Source organism: Lepisosteus oculatus, chromosome 15, assembly GCF_040954835.1.
Source record: "Lepisosteus oculatus isolate fLepOcu1 chromosome 15, fLepOcu1.hap2, whole genome shotgun sequence".
Classification (NCBI taxonomy): domain Eukaryota; kingdom Metazoa; phylum Chordata; class Actinopteri; order Semionotiformes; family Lepisosteidae; genus Lepisosteus; species Lepisosteus oculatus.
This window is the reverse complement of record NC_090710.1, coordinates 33879465-33901298: the sequence shown is the minus strand read 5'-3', so window position 1 is coordinate 33901298 and position 21834 is coordinate 33879465. Positions and strand designations below refer to the sequence as shown.

At 36.8% G+C, this 21834-nt stretch overlaps 1 protein-coding gene and 1 non-coding gene across 6 annotated transcripts in view; both read left to right on the top strand.

Annotated features, from left to right (window-relative positions):
• The window catches only part of tbc1d4 (TBC1 domain family, member 4), a 63729-nt gene that overhangs the window by 7961 nt on the left and 33934 nt on the right, over positions 1-21834 (top strand). The window lies entirely within an intron of this gene.
• On the top strand, positions 6262-6378 carry LOC138223179 (U6atac minor spliceosomal RNA). The gene has a single exon (XR_011181699.1). It is a non-coding gene; the product is annotated as a U6atac minor spliceosomal RNA (small nuclear RNA).

Sequence of the window (21834 nt, the reverse complement as noted above, 5' to 3'; positions counted from 1 at the left end):
TTCCTCAGATTCAAAACAGTAGGTTGTTTCTGTTGTTTAAAAACATTAATACCAGTGACTGATCATTATGAGTACGCAAAGGTTTGAGAGTGTCTTTCAAATAAGCTACTCTCAAACAGGATTTTGCAGTGATGATGTAACCATTGTTGACAGATGTGGGACTAGGCTGCCACCTGGCCGAATAATCCAGGACACTTTGAGACATGACAGGCTTTTAAAATTGCCCTCTAACTAAATTAAGTTATCATGTAACTTGAGCACCTAAAGCATATTCAATAACTTGGCATTGGTGCTTACATACTGTACATTATTTATGCATGTACATTATACACATTGTTTAAAGTAGTTTGTGTTGTATACCTACCTCCATTTTATTTAGTTTCCAAAAAAAATAATGGTGCACAGTGCCTTTTGAAAGTCTACACTTGATTTATGATTTTAACTGTGTCCATTTATTAAGATTTGCTCAAGAAGAAATAATGAAGATGATACATCCAGTGCCTGACTCCAAATTACATATACAGTAAGAGCCTGAACCTAAGAAATCTGAAACAGCCTAAAAAAAATCTTAAGTGATTTGCAAGGGGAGACTTATTTTAATTCCTGGATTATGTATTAGAATTTGCTCTTTTAAAATGGTATGTTGATAACAGTATTTTAAACTGGCACATTTTCAGAAGTGTAAAATCTCTGATTTGATGTTACTTTATATAGTTCAACAAAAAGATCTTATTACCTGGAAAAGCTGAATGTTAAATTTTTGCTTTGTAAACAGAACCAAATCTTGAATACTTAGAGTAATACATAGATTTATCCAAGCCATGCCTGTTTCTGTGGCTTGTCAGTTTTATATAAGATTTGTATACCCTCCTGGTAGGATGTTTCAAATAGGAATTATAACAATAATTAATTAATAATAGTAATAATTATTATTACAAACTTAATATTTAATAGCATTATGACATGTTATTGAACTACATAGTAAAATGTATATATAAACCATATAGTTATGAAAAAATAATCATTAATGTTTGCACTTGCTGCATCAAGGTTGAGTTCTTTTTCCCTTTCTGTATTTTATCACAAGAACTTTCCTTGATATTCCGATAGAACTCTGGTACTAGTCAGCTGATGCGCTTCACTGCAGAGTGGGTGCATGTGACTGAGAGTCTGTTGTTTGGTCGAATTTGGTCTGCTGCTGCTATCTGTGAAAACTGTTGTGCTGTAGACGTTTCTAGGGAAAAGACTTCCAGGATCTTTGTCTTTAGAACATTACCTAAAGATCCTTAGAAACCACTGGAACTTCTGGCTATAGTCCCTAACTGATAGCATTTTTACTGTTATAATGTTTTATGATTTGTTTGTTCTTATAAAATATTGTTTTTAGCAGGTATTGTTTTTTTGTCTGTCAGCAATGCACTGGTGCTGACTATAAAGATGCAGTGATATCTGCTAGATCTAGCTACTTCTGATTTCTCATTGAGAATAATCGAAACAACCCAGATACAGATGCAGCTGTCTATAATGTGCAAGGTGTCATTCGGCATACTACTGTAGACACCGTGGTGTCAGAAAGAAGCAAGTCATGGCTTTTTAAATTTCTCCATAATCTGATGCTGGACTGCAGTAGCCCTGCAAATTAACCAGAATTAAGGCCAGATTGAATTAAAAGTTTTGAGTAGTGATTTGAATGACTTGTCATGAATAGTAAGTTGCATTGTAACCTAAACAAGTCTGTACTATATTTAGATCAAAGGATTTAAATTGTTAATTTGTTTACACCATTAATTACACAAATGTTTTGCAACCAATTATTAAAATGATATTAAAATGTTTTTTGAACAATGCATTCTGTATCTCAACAGCAAATAGCAATATTAACAATTTCAGTTGTTTTGATCAGTTTATAGTCGCTCTGTAAAATTAATTTTACTGAGAATATCTCTCAGTGCCAGAAACATTAAAAACCAAGGTCCAATCCATGCTCCGTTCATGGCATGTACTACAATACCTGCTACAAACATCACTTTTTAAAGTAGTAGATAGGCTGTGTTATATTTTTGAAAACACATAAAATGTTATGTTTTCAGAAAATGTGATTATTAGACAAAAAAACTGATTAAATTAAGCTACCACTCCAAGGTGGTACTTGCGTTGAGTTACTGATCTTCATTGAGCAGTGAAGGGCTGAATTCAGCATGCTGAACAGAGTTAGCTGTAGTATACCGCAGTGTGCTTTCCACTGGCGCACATTATGAAGAGCAGTTTAGATGGCTACATGTGTACCTGTTGTCGTCAATCGAATGCTAAAGCCTATGCCACACTGCATTACCTTCCTCATCCTAACTATGGAACACTTTTTAAAGTTTTTTTACAACCAGGATTGAAGATGTCCAGCTTCATGTTCTCCCCACCACACTTGCCACTACTTCGCTCCTCCCTACAAGCCTGTTTTTACTCTTTCTTGTTCCTCTCAACTTGACACTGCATGCCTTAGTAATTAGTGCTGCATGTGAAACTCACCACCTGTCTGCTGGATCCCATTCGTTCTGTTTTATTTCACTTGTGTCTTCCAGCCCTCTGCCCTAAAGTCCTCAGCATAATAAATGAGTTCTTGTGCGTGGAGTGGTACCAATGGCCTTTAAAACAGTTTCAGTTGTGTCTGTGCCTAAAAACTCAAGCACGACTTCTACTATCTCTAACTTGCCATTTTAGAATGTGCTGTTGTAATTAGAGCTGGGCGATAATTCGATAACGATAATTATCGCGTTATAATTTTCCTCGATATAATTTTCACTATAAGTTCTATAAATGTTCGATATATATGTTTATACTTTGCGCATGATATGCACATGCGCACAAAATACTGCGCGAGGGCGGGTGTGTGTTGCAGACTGGGCAGCTAACAGATTTGTTTAATGTTTCTGCTGTTTGGAAAGTGTTTGTTGTGTTCTTAAAATAAAGAGTTGTTTAATTTACCAATTAGCTGTCTGGTTTCTTCAACTTTCACTGAGGAGAAAAAATCTGCCTTTAAACTTGAAAGAAATAATGCTTTGACATTTATCGCGATAATTATCGATATCGACTGATATGAAAAATGTTATCGTGATAATGTTTTTGGCCATATCGCCCAGCCCTAGTTGTAATACAATTTAACGTTTATCTCATTGCACAGCTGATTCTGATTCTCTATCTATTCCAATTCTCCCAGACCTACTCTCCTGTCTTGAGACAGTTTTTACATTTCTGACATTGCTCTTAAATGGTTCAACTCTTATCTTTCCAATCACTTCTTTGGGGTTTTTAGTTCTAAAGTTACTGGGTGCCCTACAATGTAGTATTTACATGTTCCCACTTGGTCAGATTATTAAAATCACATGGTCTGAATTATCATATTTGATACCGGCTTGACTTTTCACCCTCAAGTGCAGAATGTTAGTCCTGAAAGGCTTTAATTTAATTATTGTCTGTGTTTGCTCCATTTTTTAATAAACATGTATCTTCTGCTATTCCTCTAACCACTAATGTTCTTATATGCTATATTTTGTAATGTCCCTTATTTTGCAATTTGCTATCCTTAACATTTTTACATCTACTGTAAAGCACTTTTTTTTGTACGTGTAAAACATGCAGTACTGTATCATATAAAGACTAGCCCAGAGTGAGCTACCCCTGTTCTGAAAAGTCAGCTTAGGGCAAAAGTTTTCTCTCTTTAAGACATGAAATAGAAGCAAAATGACCAGGGTCAAAACAGGGAAAAAAAAAACAAATAAGTGTCAAACAATACCATGAGAGAACATCTATTATCTATAGATTAAGTAGTAAATCGTTAAAATTCTGATTTCTGCTTTGAAAGAATGTGGCATCTGAACACAACCTAGAGTCTGTCATCAAAGATTTATAAAATAACATCAATGCGTTTCAGCAGGTCCTGTTCAGAGAGTAACAAGCTAAGGAATTGTGCAGGCTTGTGGAGAGAAAGATGGTGATGTTTCTGTAAACTGGTTTCCGAGTGTGCTGCACCAACAGAGCAACTGTGGGACTGTGGAATTGCTGCTTTGCTGTTGTACTGGAAAAACTGGCTTGATAGCGGGGACTGTAAGTCACAGTGGCCTTTAGTAACTTTCCACAAAGAACAGAACATTAAAGCTACAAAATCTAAAAAGGAATAAAAAAAAACATAAGTAAAGAAGAGCCAATTTAATTTTCATAAGCAAGTTTCTTTAATTTGACTATGTACTTGCTGAATCCCTTTTCATTACAGCAATTTAATGTGTGTTTAATCTTTATCTTTAATCTATCTTTTTATATCTTTGAAAATACAAAATCCTGGAAATACAGTATGTCTGGCTTTAATGTATAATGTTGCATAATTCTTCTTAATTTCATTCTTGAAGACAGACAGGTAAGTAGTTTGGTAACCTGACAGATTTGTAAAGGACAACTTTATGTGTGTTAAAAGACTCCGGGCTAAATTACTAAAGGATGTTAAGTAGCAGGTTTTAATATTTTGTTAAAAAAAATAGTAGTTACTTCCACACAAAGATTTTTGCTTATAAAATTGTCAATTTAAAGTAGATGTACTTGCTAAAACTTTACACTTGTCGCTGAATTATCTGATACAAAATTGTGATATTTATACTTCAGTTTGGACAGCTTTAGAATTGTATTTCAGCAATGTTGACACAAAGTATATTTTAACATTGAAAAGAGTTTTCTGGTAAAAATGGGTACTTTTAGAAAATCATTTTTTATAATGTGCAATTCTTTGCATCTATGCTACAGTTCAGGTACCTTTTTAAACTTTTTGGTCCAGTTTCCTTTTGAATAAAACTCCTTTTTTAGCTAATTCAGGCCACATGGATACAGTTTGCCTAGAGGGAAAATAAGACCCTCTGTTATCAAATTGACAGCTTATTGAGTGGCTATTTAAATAGCCTGTTCAACAAGACAACATTAATTTATGGGTTTTTACTCAACACAATTTTACTTCATTAATCCATCCTTTTATGTTCGTCACACTAAATACCATATGAAATTGAAAAAAAATACAGCCTGCTGGTGTTGATGTACAAAAGCAAACATTCATTTGCAACTATGATGTGAAGCAGTGCAACATGTTTCAACCTTGTACACTGACTGCATGGTTATCCTGATTCCCATCCATTTTCAGACTGTAGGGTGTTGGAAGAGAGCTGTTGGCCCTGATCTGACTGATATGGTAGATCTGAGTGCATGAACCTGAGTACTCATCTTCCTAATTTAATCTGTGTTGCTATACCACTTAAAATAGTTAAGGTCAATAAATCATTGTGCTTTTTACAGTGTGTTATGTGCCTACATTATTGCAGGTATTGAATAGTGTGAGTAATATAAATATCCCAGATATTTAATTCTTCGCTTCTAGACTTCTTCTTTAAAGTTTAAGCTGATCTCTATATTGTAGAGTGATTTGTAGTATTTGGATTAACTCATTGAGCTTTGAATTAAGTTATTGAAGCATGATCAACAATGAGTAAAATCTTTATTAGACTGTGCTTTTATGTGATATATGAATCCTTTTGTATTATGTTGTCTATAACATACGTTTTGGAACAAAGTATTCAGTACACCCATAGGGCTAGGCTTTTGGCATCTTGTAGCTGAAACAAGTTTATTCATTGTACTTGTGACTCAGTGATACCTGCTGTAAGTCTGCAGAAAAATTAACTGTTTAAACACATTATTGTTATGTTCTATTTCATTTTAATTTGTAGACTTCCAACACTTATTTTAGAGGCTCAATTAGAGCTGGGCGATAATTCGATAATGATAATTATCACGATATAATTTTCCTCGATATAATTTTAACAAAAGTTTGATAAATGTTCGATATATATGTTTATGCTTTGCGCGTGATATGCGCATGCGCACAAAATACTGCGCAAGTGCGCGTGTGTGTTGCAGTCCGGGCAGCTAACAGATTTGTTTAATGTTTCTGCTGTTTGGCAAGTGTTTGTTGTTTAGCAATTAACTGTCTGGTTTCTTCAGCTTTCACCCAGGAGAAAAAATCTGCCTTTAAACTTGAAAGAAATAATGATTTGACATTTATCGTGATAATTATCGATATCGACTGAAATGAACATTTTGTATCGTGATAATGTTTTTGGCCATATCGCCCAGCCCTAGGCTCAAAACATCGCTGATTGGCATGATCAGTGTTCTGCTTATCGCCTTTTCAGATGTTAATGCTGTGTGAAAATCTAAATGAAAGAGCCGTGTGTGTTGTATGAAAGGAGAGAAGGTTAGCACTCCCCTTGACAAGGATGGAAGAGGTCCTAGTGGCCCATGGAGAGGTCCCATGGAGAAAAGCTGGGGTATGTGAAAAGACAAATTCCTAGTGCAAGATATTGGGCTAATAAAGAAACACTATTATTATTAATTGCTCTCTGCAGTAGACTGGTATATGGAGTGAAAAGTTCTGTTTTTTTTAACTGTTACAAACATCACCAAAAATGAGCTTATAAATTAACTTTAACTTGAAGAAACAACATATTGCCTGAGAAATGACAGTTTTCTTCCAGTCCTTCTTATACAGTATGTTTTTATTTGGTGCAGTATACATATACGTTTATCACAGTTTTATTTGGTTATTTATGTTTGTAATATAAATTGTCTAGAAATGAAACAACTTGTAGAGTGCTTTTTCTTCTTCTACAAAATTAATTTTACCACTAATTTCATGAAACCTAAAAATATGAGTTCACAGTTAACTGCTTTGGAAATTGTTTGCTGATCTACAGATATCGATCCATAGACTGGACTGGAGTCATGCCCAGATAGGAGCTGCCCAAAGTCACATCACCATTGTTGGTGTAAGGATAGGAAACTTAATAAATTCAATCCTGTAATTGGTTCACCCCTGCATAACATGTTATTGGGTAGAACATTGCTCATTCTGTGATCTGGATGGTTATCAGAAGGATAATTAAAGTGGTTGTTAAAAAAATATTTATTTTTCTTTGATATATAAGCCCCTCTTTTGACCTTGGAAATATTGCAAATGATTCTGGAACATCCCACATCTGGATTGGGTTGCAGTGCCATGTGGTTCTAACCTTGTGCCTTTTGCTTTTGTAATTATTGATCATATTAAGTGACCCGTGAAACATTGAGCAAAATCAGAATTCTGATCTGTGATTAATTGTGCTCTGTAAACACACTCTCTTCCTGACCATTGATTTGGTTTGTTAATCAGTTTTTCTAAAGGCTTGCAAGTGTCAGGTTTTAACTCACATTTTCCTTTTTCTTTTCAAGCACACTGCTAGATCCCTTGGATGGGATAGTATTGTCATCGATGCAGAATAATGTAGAATTAGGTATATGTAGAATTTGAGTTCAACAACCATAGCAACCAATTTGCATTACATTTACAAGATAGATAGATAATACTTTATTAATCCCGTAGGGAAATTGATGAGTTGATGAATTGATGAATACAATAATTATTAAAGAATAATATGTTTTATTTAAATAGTGGTTTTCATCCCAAAGGATTCCAACATATTTTCCATACAGGAGGAGGCCAAGATTCAGTAGATCAGATTATACAAACCCAAAGTTAAATTTAACCAGGATACTCCCTCTCATGAACAGTGCTATGGGATTTTTAAAGTGAAGTAATTAGGTCATGATGTTATAAGTTGAATGTCCTATCCAAAGGACAGCACCTCCTACACCCGTCCCTGGTCACCATATGGGGGCACTAGTTTGGAAATTCCGGTCAAGAGGGAAAAGTACCACCTACAGGTATACCAGCACCAATTACTGTATATCTTATTAATTCGGCAAATCAAAATTAAATACACAATGAATAGGAGCTATAGTAAGATTTTAAAAAAATTAATAGGCTTAGAATTATAAAAATAAAGTGTTTTATACAATCACAAACACTGTCCATCTCTGCACTTTATTGATCAGTGGAAACCTTCTCATGGATAGACCAAATAAGTTAGATGACCACAGATATGCAGAGGTAGCGTCAGTATATAGTGATGGGATTTTTGATCAGTGCTGGTTCTTGCCTGTCTGGTATTTTAATACTATAGCCTGTTTTACCAGCCATTATTCTTATTTGTATTGTACGTCTTTTAATCGTATGAGCTCATCAAACCAAATTTCATTCAACTGGTTGTTTTGGCAGCAATGTATTCAACTTATTCCATGGACCTACATCCCCTTTCATAAAGGCTCTTGTTCTTGGTTTTAAATCAACGTTTACTCTTGTGTCCTCTGGTTTCACTGCTGATTCTGAAGAAGTCAACTGGGTTGACTTTAATGCCTCTTGAGGATTTTTAATACTTCAAACAGATGTCTTGTAGTCTTATCTATTCAAAACTAATACAGTTCAATTTTTACATCCTGTCACCTGCCGTTCACCCTGTCTTGAATTTTATTTTAATAATTTTGAGTTTCATTTGTTCTGTCTAAAGTGCTGACTATTCCCCTCATTTGATGTCATCTACAGTATAAACTGATTAAAGAGGGTTTAGTTTTATTGTATATAGCCAGCTGTATCAACACTTAACAGCTTTTCTTTCTTTGTAATCAATTCTGGGTTGGTCATAATGCTCAGTGGCTATACAGTAATCCTTAATACCCCTGCAACATGCCTATAAGTGTGGTCATTTGTTTTTCTTTATTAGTCCGTAAAATATGTAGTATATGTATAAGTATATTTTTTCAACTGTTCAGTGGTTTTACAGAAGCCATTACAGTACTTTATTATTTTTTTTTTCAAATGTTCAGACTGACGGCAGTGATTAAAAAAAACAACTGGAAATAAATCTTTTAGCTCAAGGTTTGTGTGCATCTACTGTAATTGTCTCTGGTGTACTTTTGAAAACTGTTAAGAATTGTGGGCCGTTTTGCAAGCTTGAATCATAAAATGACTGACTGCAACATCCTTAAAAAGTCAGTGCAGTAGTTTTAGCTTAACAAACCTGGTCTGAGTCCAGCGCCAGCATGCCTGCAGCAAGAAAATGTTGGGAGGAGCCATTAACTTAGTACTGTGAGTGTGCACTGTGTGGTGATAATATCCGTTGAGATTGTTCTTCCTTGTAATCCATTATCAATCTAAAATTATAATGTGAGGATGCTACTAATAATTTGTGTATTATTTCATTGTTTTGTGCCACTACGTTCTGGGAGCAGCATGCAAGAACAAAAAGTCTTTATTGTCCTAATGAAGTAATTTATTTTACAGCAGCAGACAATGTAAAGAAAACCCACAAACAAGCAGTTCATGTATACTCATGCACAAAAGGATCATTTGCTAATCGAGGTTATAGCCACAGGTATAAATTAGAACTTAAACCTATTTGTTTTAAATTGGGAAGAATGTATCTGCATTCAGAAGGGAGTAATTGGAATTCACTAAACAAAGGGTGTGAAGGGAAATCTAGGATGGAATATAATAAACTTTATTTCATATAGTCTTCTTAAAGGTGGCTTCTCAAAGCGCTTTACAGAACTTCAGCAATAACCAAAAAATACACAATATATGCTCAATGAAAATTCACAGTGAGAGGAGACAGTAGAAGGGAGAGCTGAACATGCTAAGGGGAAAGGGGTAAAGAACAGAACCAGTTCAGTAAAGGCTCTTCTAAAGAAGAAGGTTTTGAGTCTGGATTTGAAGGAGTTTAGAGAAGGTGACTCTCTGATATCCTTGGGGAGAGAGTGTCAGAGCTTTCTGGTATAGCAGGAGAAGGCCCTTTCACACATAGAATGTGGACAGGCTTGGGGGACAGGCAGGAGACCAGAATTAGCGAAGGTTGTGAGGTGGGGAGTAAGGCAATAGTAGCACAGACAGGTGCTGAGGTGCCGAGCCATGCAGAGCCTTATTGTTGAGCATAAGGATTTTGAAGTCCACACGAAACCTGACAGGAAGCCAGTACAAGGACTCCAGGATAGGAGTAATGTCATCACTTGCAGTAGACTTGGTTAGGATTCTGGCTGCCGAAATTTGTGGATTTAAAATTTCCAGCAAGTAGAGCATTACAGTAGTCAATTTGGAAGAAGACAAATGTGTTGATTAGCTTTTCAGCAACAGTTAGTGATAACATAGGATGTAGATGTAGCCACATCAGTGTCAGGTTTGGTATGGATGTAGATTTAAGCATTGTCAACATAGAAGTGATATTAGAGGCCATGTAATCTTAAAAGCTGACCAAGTAGAAATATAAAAATTCTAAAAATTGGGGGCCCCAGTACGGAGCCTTGAGGAACACCAGACTTAACCAGACCAATTTCAAAACTAAATCTGCCAGCGAGGCAGACATGTGGTAAGACTTGAACCATTTAAGAGTAGTGTCAGAAACTCTAAATACAGTCTCAAGATGAGAAAGTAAGATATCATATTAAAGCAGCACTGAGATCAAGAAGAATGAGGATATGCTCTTTATGCAAAACTCATAACTGATAGACCTGGGATAGTGCTGAAAGATCAGCAGCAGTGACTGTGACACCATTACTCACCAATGACACAAAATACGTTTTACAGGGTAAATCATTTTGACATTCTTATTTCTCAGTTCAGTGATATATCTCCTTCTGAATCACTAGGGATTCACTGTGCTGCAGCTGAGATAAATTACTTGACTCACTGCAGTTTTATTGGCTCACAACCTTTTTACACTATTGCTTAGTTATTCATGGTATTCTTAGTCTAACCTAAAGACCTACTCTTTTGTTTCTTTTGCAACTGTGTACATAGCAATCTTTGTTAACAGGACCTGGTTGTCATGGTGAAAAAAGAGCAACCCCACACTTAAACTGCTAGTGGTGAACAATTCTATAAACGCTGCAGTTCCTACTGTAAATAAATATACATTATTACAAATGGCTCCTTTTAGTGGGTTTCTGACATTTTATTTACTTTTCTCATTTGTTTTTCTGGGGGAGGGGGAAGTGCAGACATTTTTTGGAGATAACAGCTGCATGGACGTCCCACCGCTCTCTGGTTGTTGAGTTCTGGGCCTGTTAAAGGAATCTGGGAAGTGAGAGATATTGCAAGTTCTGGAAGGTGTCCAGGCTGATAAACAGTCCTTCAGTGTCAGTTGGAATGTTGGGTGTTGGTTTAAGGAGATCTCACTTGTTTTTGCTCCCGATTGCTTCTCTCAGGTCTCCCTGAATATACTGTAAGTATAAGGCTGCTGTTTCATTGGGATCTCGGAGATCCCTGGCAAACTGATCCCAGACCTGCTGAGCCAGTTGTGATCCGTCTTTTGGGAATCCCGATTGTAGTCTTCTAGTGACGTGACCCAAGCTCGAACTTCCAATGTCTACATTATACTCTAACGAAGCCCTCTTCAGGACCCTATGCAGATGACAGGGGAGTGAGACAAACACGGGGAAAAAGACTGGAAGGGCTGAAAGAAGAACAGGTGGGCATGTCCAAGGTTCGCTGGTGCTCGTGGGGGGCTTGGCCAAGGCTAAAAAGTCTGAAGGGAGTCCGTAATAAAATCCATGGGAAAGCAAATGTCCATGATCCACCCGTGACAGAGACAAGACCGAGTCAAAAGCCGGAGTGGGATCCGGTGAAGGGTCAGGGGAATAAAAAGGGTAACAGGGTCAGGCGCTCCCAGCCCCAGACCCAGAAGGTCAGGATGCTTTTGTGAAGCTTATGCCGTCGAGCCCCTCCTGGACTCGCTGGTAGGCGGACTTCTGGGCGTTCATCTTCCAAAGCTGAGCCCAGATTGGTAGGAGCGTCTGGCTTTTGTAGGAATGGGTCTGGAACTGGAGGCAGTTGCGGGAAATCAAAGGTAAACAAGTAAGGGCTTGAGCATCCTTGAGACGAGGGCTTAAGATCGTGACATATACAGCTCTACCCAACCTTCAGGCAATAGCCTTTAGTGGTGGAGTTATTTAGGACCCCCCAGTTTATGGGGCTCGGGAAGAGTTTAGATTTTTAAAGAAATATCCCATATAATAACCCTTTCCTTAATGGAGTCGTGAGGTTATTGGAATATGAAAATTCACGGTACCTCTAATGGAGTGAGTAACAATCTACAGGCCGCAAGAAGGAAAGGAAAGTAAAAACATGATACATAACTATTTTGAAAGATTATTTTGTTCTGAAAGTACCTTGATACAAAGCACATGTAAAATACATGTAAAAAGAAGAAGGCTCCACAGCCAAAACGTTGTGTTTTCTTCTCTTTTCAGCATGGAATAAACCTATTATTTGTTCCTCCACATGTAAAATACACCTTATTACAAATAAGCAAAGCTTTTAATAGGCTATTTAATATTTTAAAAAATACAGCTTGAAATACTTTGCATGTTCTACCCTGTGATAGTTTTGGTCATCATAATTAGATTAAATATGTTTTATTGCTATCAGTGTTCTTTTCTGCCACATTGTCTGCCAGTATTATGAGTCCTGACTGGTTTGTTGTTACTTGGATATCATGTGGTTGCAGTGATGGAGGGAGGGACTGCGCTGCTCTCTGAATCATTTACAGTAAGTGCTCAGCTGTGCCTTTCCTGAGAGGATAATGCTGAGTCCATCTTGAATATTAATAACTACACTCTGCTGTCTTTCAAGGAGACTGGGAGAACCTTATAAAGTGGTAAATATAAATCATTTTAATCCTGTCAAGTGCTGCTTATCATGTATTTAAAGGAAGACAGGCCACAATAAATGCTTACTAGGCTAAAAATAAAAAAAAACACTGAGTTTTCTGAATGGCTTAAAGGAGCTCTGTTAAGCAGGGAGCATATGTATTTTTTAATTCTGTTTTTTTAATTCTAAGGGAAAAAATGTAGATGTCAGTAGTACACCAGTGCAAAATCAACAGGCTCTACTCCTGGGAATAGCTGTCATAAAGGGAGCTGGCAGACTCTAGCTGAAAGCAGTTCAGAGTCACTGTAATTGAGTGGCTTCATGGTACTATTAGAGCATGTGTTCTTATAACCTTGCTTTCTGGGAACTGAAGTTGGCTAGTTTTAAACACCCCTAAAGTTTGAGATCTAAGAAATTCAGTTCCTGCTTGATCATGGTATGACCATGATGGTCATTAAGAAAGTCTTAATCAAAATGTTTAGTATATTTATCACTCCTGTATCACTCTTTACACAGTTTAACAGTAAATATTAAATATTATTAAATTCTGACATTTGTATTTGAGACTAGGTTAGAATATAGTTGAGGGCAGGGATAAGGTATTGCTGATGTTATTTCTCTCAGGTAGCTTCAGCAAAATACCCAGAATATCGGTGGGTACAAATGTAAGTCGTTACAGCCAAGTAAGTGAACAACAACTTAGATGGGTTGTTTGGAAGAGAGAAGAGACAAAATCCTGCCTCCTCTTTTACCTCTCATATTCTCATTTCCCCAGCTCAAGACCTGGTCTAAATTAGTTTTGTGGATTTGTATTAGTTTGCAGATAACAAAGCTTGTCCTGTGAAGTCAAGTTTATTTTTAAAGCCATATAGTAATAAGTCCAAGTAACTGTCTTACCATGCTTTTATTTTCATGATGGACTGTACCTGAATACCTGAATCTTGAGTGGAGTTTAAAAGAATACAGTTGGTAATTAATGATCACCATGCTCTGTTAACGATTTCCAAAGATGCATCTGAACAATTCTGTTGGTCAGGCTATAAAGCTATAAACAAAACAAACAACAAAACATATTCCTCCTTGGCATTATTTAAAAAAATATTGACATTTGTGCAGCTGAATTGGAAAAAAATATATCTATAATGAGGATGTGTAGGAGTGGAGCTAGAATATATAAACTTCCTATAAAATAAATCTGACCTTCAGAGAGTGAAGCTGAAATAAGATAAGATTTTAGAACAAGAAATCACAGAATTCTTTGCATAGTCAAAACCTGTTATGCAAAATTAGACTAAATAGGACATCAATTTCTTGAGGTCTATGACAGTTTTATATCTGAACTTCTAGCTGCAGCAGGAGCAGCAGTGACAGGTGTTGTTTATTGTTCTGAAGGTTAACATTGCACGACTGACAAACATGTGGCATAAAGACGTTGCGTTATAAAGCTGTATCATTCTCTTCCCTTTGTATATCAATCATATTTATATCTGCAGGGTTACATACTAATCTGCAGGGTTTTGGTGAATTATTTCTTGCAAAACATGATCACATTGTAGACAAATATCCCTGTTTATCTGAATCTTGAGTTTGCTGCAGTTGTAAAAGGCAAGTATAGCCCATTCACGCCTTTTAGCATTTGTGCCCTTAGTACAAACACATTTTATTTTTAGGTAATTATCTCGGCTTTCTGTAGAAACAGAAGACTTTAGACTTTGAAATAAAAATAGCCTCTGATTTGCTTTCTTAAAAATGTAGTCTAAATACTCAGTTTAACTCTGATCGATATGTGTTCCCAGATATTTAAAGCTCTCCATAACCTCTACAGAATAACCAGAGAACTATTGTCTGCAAAGATCGCAAAGATTGGTTTTAGCACTGAAAAGAGGCTTTATGAAGAAATTTTAAAGAAAAGCTGTTTAAACTATGTTCAGACCAATAGCAAGAGAGGTGTGGTTTCTGTAGCTTCAGCAAAGTATTAAAATACAAAGTGGGGTTGAAAATGAACAGGATTTCCCAATCTAGATATAGAGTTCATACTGTACATGTGTAGACATAATGAGTCTGAGCCACAAGACGGGCTCATTTTTTCCCTTTATTGGATATGCTCAGCATTTTCTAAAGGTTTCTGCTTCACAGTACTATCTCGGATTTAATGGGCGCATGTTCACAAGTGTTGGTTCACATAATACTCGCTTTCAGTAACACTTTCAGTGTTCAACAATCTCCTCAGGGTTAGAGTGAATGAACATCACCACTTACAGATGTTAGACAAAGGTTATAATAAAATATTATTATATTATTAAATTAATAAAGCTTTCCTATTCAGATTTTTCCCTTAATTTCAGTTTAATCTCATAGGAGTATTTAATGGTATCCCAAAAGCTTTTAGAATTTGCTACAAAATTAATTAGTTATCACATAATATATACTGTTTTGCTGAGAACAATCGTTTGTTAACCTCATCTACCCTCTGTTGCAGTGTCCAGCTGCCCATTGTTATATTTCCACAAACAAGAAATCCCATAACACAGAGCTCTGTGAGTTCCCATTCCTGTGTTTGAAAGCAAAGATTTTCAGGTTGTTTTTAATGATTTGTAGTCATTCCAGTAGGGGTGTTAATGCTGTCTTGCTTGACTACTGATTGTTGGCAATACTTGCAGCATTGCAAAAACATACACTCCCATTTCTTTACACGAAAAGCGGCTGCATGTTTAAAGTTGAATCACTTTTGTTGCTCCCCCTTTTATACCCAAGCTGAGTTTTGGAAAGAAAAAGTTTTTTGTGATGTGCTGACTGCATGTTTCCATGTTCTCTATGAAAACACAGCTGTCGAAGGTGACTTATTGTGCAAAGTTCAAACAACTGTTCCTTTAAAACTGAAGGTTTGCTTTTCTCAGTAGAAATAGAGCGGCAGGTGGAAGGTGTGTTTCCACAAGTCCGACGTCAGAGCTGCAATCTGTTATGCAGGTAGCGGAGTCTCTAGTTCACGTCTTGCAAAACAACGGCTCAGAGGATACATGGAACTTGAAACTACAATAGAGCTGCTGCAAGTGGCAGATTTTATTAAGTCAAGTGCATTCTTTCCGACAAATAACATTTGTTGTTCATTTGCCAGCAAAGAGAGGACCCTGACTGAATCCTAAGTCTTGACTTACCCACTAGTCTCAGGTTTGAGACACAGTACTTTAATTATTTAGTCCTTTGCATTTTTAGAGCAGATTTTATTCTAGTGGATCCCAAAGGTCTTTATACGGAGATTCATTCCGTCCGCTGCTGCAGTGCAGCCCCACGACACGGCAGAGTTTGCCACACAAGTGGCCTCTTGTTTGCTCACAGTGAAAACACAGCCATTACGAACCAAGATCTTCATTTCCAGTGAGTTTAAATTTAGATTTAGTCTGGGTTTTAAATTTGTCCTTTACATTACCCTACAACTTCTCCCAGGCTGTAATTGTGTATGATATTACTGATTAGCGAAACCGAACTCCTCAGGAAAAAGAAAATGTATGATTTATAGATAATATTCTTCCTTTTCTGAGTTTCTGCTATATTTTTTCTGCTATATACATTCATTTCTTGCTAGCTTATACAAGCGTTCTCTGATGAAGACTTTTTATAAGGAAACACCAACAAGTGTAAGTGAAGATATTTTTATTTTGTACAATACAAAAACAAAGAATTTTGAAAGTATTGAACATGGGAGTAGTAAGACTACAGGATAACGAGTAGCCCAACAGCCAAAACTTCTTTTTACTGTAAAATCAGACAAATGAGCAGCTGCAGCAGCTGCATGGACTTCCCCAGTATTAGATTAGAATGATTAGAAACTGTGCTGCAGCTGGAATGCGAAATGATCGCTTGCACCATATTTGACTCTTGAACTTGAGCTTCCCAGGAGTCTTTATGAGGGCTACTGTTTATTTCCAGTTGCTGGAATGCCACTGGCAGAATAACGTGGGAAGGCACTACACGACGATCTCTTGCCAAGAGCCTCCTCTCTAAATGGAACTTTCTGAAATAGTGCTAAAATGTGATTGCAGGCTAAAAATTAAAAACATAAAAAAACAAATGCTGACATTAAATAGTGGAAAGTAATTGATGAGCATTGAAAAGTTAGTTGACTGTTCACTTGTTAATATTAGTGGTGCTTAAAGAAAAGAAGATTTATTAAGTTTATGATTTTTACATTGTATTATTTAATGACATTTTGACATTGTTTATATTTAATTAATAACAGAAAATGCATTTCCTGCTTTTCTTTTTGTGTGAGCTAAAATACATAAACGTTATTTATGCTCCTGAAAAATTTGCATACTTTTGCTTAAGATTTAGTTTTACTGAAACACCTGATGCATCCATGGAAACAAGGCAGCAGCTGCATTATTTATCTGAATCATTTGTATGATGATGATGTATGATGAATGTATGTTTTATATCAGTCCTTTTAACCACCTAAAGGATATTTTTCCTCTATTTCAGTTGACATTACACTTGGGGCTTTGGACATTTTTTGGTAAAATTTTAAATTGGAAAATTACTACTTCTTGCTTCTATAGTTTGCCTTTAGGCCGTTCATCACATTTACTGCATTCTAATGATATTGTTTTCTTGAATAATAATAATTACTTATACAGAACTTACATGACGCTTTTATATAGTGCGCCAGTACGCTCCCCACACACCAGCTCTCAATGGGGATTATTAGGAGCCCATGAATGGTAAAGGCCAGGAGAAAATTTGGCTAGGACACCCCTACTCTTTTCAAGAAATGCCCTGAGATTTCTAATGACCACAGAGTCAGGACCTCAGTTTAACGTCTCATCCGAAGGATGGCGCCTTTTTACAGTATAGTGACAGGATCACTATACTGGGGGATTAGACCGCAGGGTGAGCGCCCCCTGCTGGCCCCACTAACTCCTCTTCTAGCAGAAACCTTAGCTTTCCCAGGAGGTCTCCTACAGTATGCAGGTACTGACCAGGCTCACACCTGCTGAGCTTCAGTGGGCTGAATGGCAAAAAGGGTACAGTAATTCCACTATTTCAGCATTATGTCATGCAATGAAGCTTTATTTTTCTCAAATTCTTTATAAAAGGCAGTGAGTACATTTTTGTTACATATGCAAGATTTGTTAACAGTAATTAGATTAAATCACATAATGCTTTTACTAAGGGTCAAGCACTGAGACCAGTAAGGCCTGTAATTGAATTGTCTGTTCAGTCGTGTTGGTGTTGAGCCCTGAGGCTGGCCACTTCACCACTGGCCATTAAATTATTTGGGCTTGAGTCTGAAAGCTAGATAAGTATCTTCCCAGGAAGCCACGTCACCAATTTCAAATTAAACTTGAATAAAACCTCTACATTTCAATATGTATGAAACTTATATGTGAACTGGAAGAGAGACTGTTTTTTTAAGTGTTACATAGGTTAACTGATGCAAATATATGTAATAGTAGGGAAATTCTTGTCTTGTTTTTGCTTCCTCATTGTTAATAATTTGTGATGCTTGGGTTTGGGAGTTTGAAAACATTTGACTTTTTAACTGTTAAGTGTTGACGGTAATAGGTGATAAAAACATATAATAGAAAAGCTCATAGATATACTACAGTATATACTTATCCATTTTGGTACACAATTTGCCTGAAGTACTCTACACTATCGATTCAGTTGAGGAACTGGGAAAATGCAAATGCATGTTCAAACAAAGATTATTCACTCGAGTCTGGTGAAAAATCTAGCCTTGAGAATGTACAAAAAAAGCAGTGCCCTGCACCAGAGAAAAGGTGAGAAAGACTGACTCAGCATGGTGACCCACCCTCATGCCTTAACAGCTGTGCCAATGAAAGTGTTATCGCATACAGTGGAAAATGACCTTTTCCTGTCATCTGGAAAAGAAATGAAGATAATGAGCTGCCTTTATGCGGAGTCATGACAAGTACTCCAAGCACATCTTACAGAATTTGATAAAATCAGAATGAGAGTGTGGAGTCATTAATCTGGTTAAACACGAGCAGAATGGTCACGCATCATTAAGAGTAGCTCTTTGCTTTGTTCACATGGTGCCTGCTTCGAGTAGTTCAGTTTCAAAGCGTACCCATCCTAAAGACAAATCCTTGCATTTAAGTGCAGCTGTTTTTCTTAATGTAGTTTAAAATCATTTTACCCCAGTTCTGTCCGGCTCACACTTTTCAGTGGGTGGTCTATTGTTTGGGATATTTTTGTATGCACGATGCAGACCTCATTTCCAGTTAGTTATGGCATATACAGTATGTGTGTTATAAACGAGCGACCAGATCAAAGTACATTTTCTCATGGTTAATAGTGGGAATTCCAGCTTTGTATAAATACGTTTTTGATTCTGTGGGTGATATAATGGCAAATCCTGTTCAGTGGGGGAACATGAAATCAAATAATGTGTATGTTGTAGAAGTAATGCCACTGTTACCGATACAGTATTAATTATTTTTAATTGTTAAAATACCCTCAGAAACCTCTGAAGCTGTAGATCATGGATACATCCTACGATATTCTGGTCTAGTTTATTGTGCAGATGAGATTCCCTACAGGTTCTGTTGAAGTCCGATATTCTAGCTTCTGCGTGAGCTATGTTGAATTACTTAAAAGGGAAATATGAGTTTGATCATTGTGTAATAGAATTCTAGCACTTCACACATCGATCCAACCAAAAGAATAATGAAAATGTGAAATTCTTTTATTTACTGCAAAATTATTAAAACAAAAATCACTCTATTCCAGTCTTCATTATTGAGTAAATTTACAATGATGTAAATGTTTTTTTCTGTACACAAGGTGTGAAACTCTTGACATTATCACAAAAGATTATTTCCAGCTTCTTTCCAAACGTACTTCCTATAGAAGAATTAAGCTTTCCTAACATAAAGTAAAAATAATAAATAGCGACTGTATTGAAATATTAGACAGTCTTTATTATTTATTATGCCTTTCCTTGTTGTTCCTTGTTGAGGTGGCAGTGTAGCCGATAGCTGTGAGCTTTTTATATTTGACCTTGTCCAGAGAATTGAGAGAGTTGTTTGTTTAACTGTCTGTTGTTGGTTGAAGGAGGAGGCTGCTGATATCCAGCTATTCTGCTTATCAAAAGCAACAGTCAAATTGAGATGTTAAATTAGCACTGTACTTTCTTTCCTGATAGAATCTCCATAATTTAAAAGCTGAATTAAAACCATGTTGTCACTTTCTAAAGCTGCTGGGTTCTGGATGGAAGCATTGGTTAGATTGAAAATAAGGAAGATGCAAAAGTAGAAACAGTTTTTCTATCAAATAGAAATCTAAAATGAATTAAAGTCAGACATGACATTCCTGTCCTGTTTTCTGCTATTATGTATGTACTTGATCTGGCAAAGTGTTTAGTAGTAGAGAGAAGAATAATTGACCTAATAATTACCTTTTTAACTTTCTTTAAAACATGTAATTGATATCCTGTCTACTTCTTTATAATAATAATTGCTTACACCGATATAGCGTTTTCTGGACAATCCACTCAAAGCCCTTTACAGGTAATGGGAACTTCCCTCCATCACCAGCGTGTAGACCCACCTGGATGATGCGACAGCAGCCTTAGTGCACCAGTACACTCACCACACACCAGCTTTCAATGGAGAGGAGAACAGAGTAATGAATCCAATTTATAGATTATTATTAGAAAGCCATGACTGTTAAAGGCTATGGGGAAATGGGGAAATTTGGCCGGGACACGACGGTAACACCCATACTCTTTTCGAGAGACACCACAGAGAGTCAGGACCTTGGTTCTATGTCTCATCCAAGTATGCCTATACTGGGGTATTAGGATCTACACAGACTGCAGGCTGAACACCCCCTACTGGCCCCACTAACACCTCTTCCAGCAGCAACCTTAGTTTTTCCCAGGTGGTCTCCCATCCAGGTACTGACCATGCTCACACCTGCTGAGCTTCAGTGGGTGGCCAGTTGTGGTTGCTGGCTTTATGCATTTACTCAGCTCAGGGTTGGCACCCTAAGCAAAAACAATAGCCAGTAAAACTACCATTCTGCTGTTTTAGTTACCTGGTAAATGATGAATGACGTCCTTCGAAGTAGTGCATAACCAGGCTGTCCTTAACAGCAACTGTGATTACCACATTGTCTCACAGTACTTTCTTTGGATATAAATATGACCTCCTGCAGTTCCCTCCTCAGTCACTACAGAGTGACATCCATAAACTGTATACTATGTTATGCAGCACTCAAATAATTAAACTCAAGTAAAAAATCTGGCCTTTTTTTAACTGAACAGTTCCCTGATGGTACTGTAGATTCCTACACTAAATCCATTGCGTCACCAAACTAACTACAGCTATAGTAAAACGTTGATTTAAGACGTTTGAGTGGGGGTCAGTGTGAACGTGCATTGGTTGCGGAGGATCTGCTAAAGGATAATTCCACACTGAAAATAATAAGGAGAAATGCAACGTTTTGGATTTGAGTCTTCTGCACTTATAGAGGGCTCAGCCAAAATCTTTCTTTTCTCTACTTTTCAGTGTGGAATTAACCTTTAGCTGTTCCTCAGTAAAGCAGGTTTTGTGTCTGCAAGGGTAGAAATGTTATACAGAATCTGTGATCAAGTTCCATACCACCTTCAGTATGGCTGTTTGCTCTGAGGGAGTGGCCTTGTAACTCCAGAGCTTTGTAGTTGAAATAGAAAGCATTTATCAATTAGACCTGACACAGTGTTGCAGGGTACTCATATATTTCCAGAACAGGGAAGCTGAATTTAAGCTGTGTGATAAAATCACACCAGCCTGTGACTTTGCTTTTGGCCAGCCATTCTCTTTTTAGCTACATGTGCCAGCTTGCTTTTTCATCTCAGGCTGGTTTGGCTGGCAGTCCAGTTTTGTCACCAGGGTTATTTTTGCAAAGCTTTCTGTCAAGGTACATCTAGTTATATTAAATTGCTTTTATTGTTGTTAGGCTTTGCAAGGTTTACTTTTCAAATGTTTAACTGGCAGAGAATAAAAGCTGTTGCCAAAGAATACACTCTGTGTTAACCAGGTGCTGTGTAATGACGTATCTGAGTTTGATGATAGCAAAGAAAACATTTCACAATAACATTTGTGTGGAGGACCTACGGAGAAATATGCTTGACTAAAACACAACGAGAAGCTTTTATGAATCAGATGAAAAATGGGGAGGAGGAATAAAACGCATAAATTCACCCTAAAGAGAAATATCAAAAG